Source organism: Miscanthus floridulus, chromosome 9, assembly GCF_019320115.1.
Source record: "Miscanthus floridulus cultivar M001 chromosome 9, ASM1932011v1, whole genome shotgun sequence".
Lineage (NCBI taxonomy): Eukaryota > Viridiplantae > Streptophyta > Magnoliopsida > Poales > Poaceae > Miscanthus > Miscanthus floridulus.
The window spans coordinates 126,662,406-126,667,091 of NC_089588.1; the positions used below are offsets into that span (position 1 = coordinate 126,662,406).

The 4,686-nt window shown below is 40.6% G+C and overlaps 1 long non-coding RNA gene across 1 annotated transcript; it reads left to right on the top strand.

Annotated features, from left to right (window-relative positions):
- Nucleotides 1–3,394: 3,394 nt before the first annotated feature.
- LOC136483797 (uncharacterized) lies at nucleotides 3,395–3,810 on the top strand. Its single transcript, XR_010765645.1, has 3 exons — nucleotides 3,395–3,487; nucleotides 3,562–3,672; nucleotides 3,756–3,810. It is a non-coding gene; the product is annotated as an uncharacterized lncRNA (long non-coding RNA).
- The last annotated feature ends 876 nt before the right edge of the window (nucleotides 3,811–4,686 follow it).

A 4,686-nucleotide genomic window follows, 5' to 3' on the forward strand; every position in this document is an offset into this window, starting at 1 on the left:
GATTCCAAAGCCTATACCTTATTATTGTTTATCCTTATGAAATATTATGTGTTATTATATTTAATTGGATTTAGTAATTCTATATGTGTTATCACATATACTAATATGTTTTGTGCCATAGTAATTCTATCTATGTGTTATCTTGAAGATACCAATGGTTGTTCCAGATGTAAACTTGAATGATGACATAATGACGGATATTATCAACGTCGGCACCAATGCGGATGTAGATGACATGAGTCAGTACTTTGCTGATTATGAGGATATCCTGAATATCCCGGTGGTTGAAGATCAACAAATTGTCGCGCAAGAAAATACTGGCGAGGTATATTCGATTATCTATCATCTCTTATAGATGCATGCGTACGTATATTTGTTGTTAATCATTGTGTTTCTACTCATGTAGCCGGTCTCTGGATCTACATCAACCACCGACAAGAGTAGGAAAGTCCGAGGGCCAAAAAAGCTATTAGAGGGCCATTTTATAATATCAGAATTCGACACCGACACCGGCAAACCATTGGGACCACATGCTCAGACATATGTCAATCAATGTGGGTTCATTGTAAGGGATAAGATCCCAGTTGGTGCTCATGAATGGAAGCAGAAGATATCCGCTCCTAATGTTAGTTTTGTATCTGATCGTGACAAGAACCTAGCTTGGAGAGATATCACTCAGCATTTCACATTACAAGCAGATGATACTTTGAAGGAGCTAGTGAGGGATTGGACAATGAAGAAGATGGCAACATTATTCCAGAGTTGGAAGAAGACATTGTATAAAAAGTTTATCTTGAAGAATGATACGCCAGATTTCAATGCTAAGGCGTTTATCAAGTTGGAGTCCCATTGGGATGACTTCGTACAATACAAGACATCTCAAGAGAGTGAGGAACGTGTGATGAGGAATCAGCAGAATGCCCGACAGAAGCAATTCCATCATCGCATGGGATCAGGTGGTTATAGGAGTGCTATTCTCAAGTGGCAGAACCTAGAAGCAGAGATTACTGCCAAGGGAATCATACCTAAAACAATAGAGAAGAACTGGCCTCAACGCGCGAAGAATTGGTTCTACGCTCATGGGGGAAGCCTAGACCTAGACACTGGTAAGCTAATTTTTGGCCAAAAAATTAAGAGAGCAACACAGAGACTAGCTCGTGCTAGGGAAGAAGCTGATAGTTGTGTTTTCAAGCCCAACAGAGAGAAGGATGAATTGACATATGCCCTAGAGAATCCCAAACACGGTGGTCGAACAAGAGGCTATGGGGCGGTTCCGTGGCTACAAGCATTCTCAGTAGACAAGGATACCTACAGAAGCCGCTAGAGAAAGAAGGATGAGGAGACAGACCGAATTCGTGTATTGGAGCAATTTGTTAATGAGTCACGACAAGCATTGCTTGAATCATGTGAATGAGAAAAATCTCTTAAGGCAAGAATGCAGGAGGAGATCAAGAGGTAAGTGCAGCTAGCAATGAGTCAAATACAATCGCAATCAACGTCGGGAGTCACCATTAGTCCCGTTGGTCAAATAAAAAGTAGTTGTGCTTCCACGGAGCTGCCAGTTATTCAAGATGACGCTAGGTTGTGCTTCCCTGTTGATGACATTACCGAGCCTCTAACAACATGTGAGCTGCACATTCCAGATGGTAATAATGCATCAATCATGGTGGCTATCGAGGTTGTATCTCCAATAGACCGAACGAAGACACCAAGAATCCATAGGTCAATTATTCAACCTGGATATGCTAGCGTCTCGGTCAATAGAGTGCTCAAAGGTTACAGTAATGTTCCTCATGACATTGAAGGCGGTGATGGGGAGAAGACACTAGGAGAAGCAGAGAAGACATTTATTCAATGGCGCAAATGCTTCATCATCATTCTTGGGGCGCCACCGCTTCCCCTACCTCACCCTAGGTACGAATGAAAGTGAATGAAATATTATTTTCCATTAATTTTATATTGGCTTCAAAAATATTTGACTCACAACTTGTTTTTGTAGCAGGGTCTCCCCCAGCCTAGCCTAATCATTCATTTCCCATCTCATCACAGTGTCGCAGGGGGCGAGACGACTTCATCCCCATGGCGATCTCCAACTCCTACACCGGCCCTATCGCCTCCACAACGATCTCCAACTCCTACACCGGCCCCACCGCCTCCACAACGATCTCCAACGCCTCCACGTCGGTCTCCAACACCGGCCCCACTACCTCCACAACGATCTCCAACGCCTCCACACCGGTCTCCAACACCAGCCTCATCGCCTCCACGTCGGTCTCCAACACCGCCCCCACCCCCTCCACAGCGACGCACTACAGAGATGTCTAAGGTCCCGGTGGCAAAGAAGACCCCAAAAAAAGTTATTTCTCAAGAAATACTTCATGAAAAGACTGATGAGCAAATAGCAGTTGAAGAAGACAAAAAAGTGAAAGATTTTTTTATAGATATCCAAAAGCAGAGACAAACGAAGCTTAAGGAGAAGCCGTACTTTTACATACCACGAGATCTGCTGAGGCAGAAGGTCAAAGCTCACAAGAAAAAAATGCTTGAAGTTTGTAAGCCTCTGCCACTATCAGACTATGACCGCTCCCTCGTGAAGTCACATGATGCAGATAAGAAAAGGAAAAGAGCATCAGGGAAGGATGTCCCACAGCTCGGACAACAGGAGCAACCAATGCAAAATCTTGTTGTTGCTAATGAATATGGTTCCAACATAGAAATCTATCGACTAGATAACTCTGAAGAAGTGTCGGTTCAAGACCTTAATGCTTTTTTTGAACTAACTGGTTTAACCTTGGATCAATTGACGGGCAAAGCTCCAATCCAGAACCTAAAAGTTGATACCTGGAAGACTTATAAATTTGGCAAAAGTATGTACAACCTTACGGCTCTGAATGAATTGGGTACGCAAATGTACTTGCTCTCAACAAGTGGTACATGCAGGCGTGTGGCAGGGGTGAGGAGTGGATCTTTGTCAGATTTAGAGACCATCATTACTTTCGTGGCGATGACATCTTACATATTAGTTTCGAAGAATTGCATCAACTATATCACATGGACGCTCTGGACAAATCAATCATTAGCTGCTTTTGTTTGTAAGTGATTCTTACTTTTATTTAATAAACTCACATCCATGCGTACGTGTATATAATTATCCTCACATGTAACTTATTTTTATATACAGATTCCAGATGTCAGAGCTCCAAAGAATACAAGACACCAGTGTTGGCTTCATTGATCCTTATATCGTATTCAAAACCGATATTCAGCCTATTCGCTTGCTCGTAAACGATCGTAAATTTTCAGCCGGAAACAGTGTTTTTCTCTCACACCAAACCAGCCAGCAGTAAATAATCCACGATTGTTTACGGCCTCCCGAACAGGCTGATTATGTCAAGGAGCAGTGGGTATCTGAAGCACAGAAGAATATCATAAGGTTCTTCGTGAAGCAGCACGACAAGACAACAATATTTTTCCTGTACAACTTTGAGTAAGTATTAATAATAATATAGTCTACACATAAACAACTTATATGCATGTACGTGTGTGTATAAACCAATGCAGGTTTCACTGGATACTCATTGTCATTGAGTTAAACTCAAGTCGGTTAGTAATCTTGAACTCGTTGAGAAAAGAGCGGGCACTATACCAAGATATGATAGACATTATCTAGGGGTAATTTTGATCTCTCGCGCACAACTATTATTGAATAGACTTTGCCATAATTTATTAACGATCGTACATTATTGGTCGCACAGGGTTTGGAAAGAGTTTATTCGGCAACACCGCAAAGATTGCAAGGCACCACTTAATGTAGTTAAAATACCAGTAAGTTGTACTATATATACTTCCTCACGTGTTTAATTACTATATCGTACTTCAATTTATGTGTGAGATGATAAGAATAATCTTCTTCTCGTACAGTGTTGTTTGCGGCAGCAACCAGGTAATAACTTGTGTGGATACTACGTTTGTGAATTTATCACTGCACACATAAGAACTCCTGAAGATATCCTTAGAGTACGTATATATCAATTTTTTATTTATTTTTAAATGAATATATATATATTAATACTTTTCCTTTTATTTCAAATGCAAGACTGAATGGTTGAAACGAAGGGTCATGCAAAAAGACCATCTGAAAGCCGTTCAAGAGTCAATAGCAGGATTTCTTCTAGAAAAAGTGCTAAATCCCAACGGCGAGTTCTACTTTGATCCTAAGGAATAAATAATATAAATTAAATGTTTATTGATATCGTTATTTTCGAGAACAAGATTATGAAAATGTTGTATATATACATATATATCTATAATATATATAGTTTCATACTTTATTCGAATATAATAATGCTCGAGATGAGAATTAGATGTAATTATATGCGTGCGTGTATTTATATTAGCAGCGTAGAATACGTACATAAAAATATATTATATATTAAACAAATATGTGTAACTGAACTGAAAACAAATTAAACAAAAAAAAGAAAAAGAAAATGAATCTTTAGTTCCGGTTGGGGTTACCAACCGGGATTAAAGGGTGCGGCCACGTTTGCTTGGCTGGAGGGCCTTTAGTCCCGGTTGGTAACACCAAGCGGGACTAAAGGTCCCTCCTTAGTCCCGGCTCGATGACCCGGGACTAAAGGTTCCACCTTTAGTCCCGGAATCGTTGTCACGGTACGGTAACCAGAA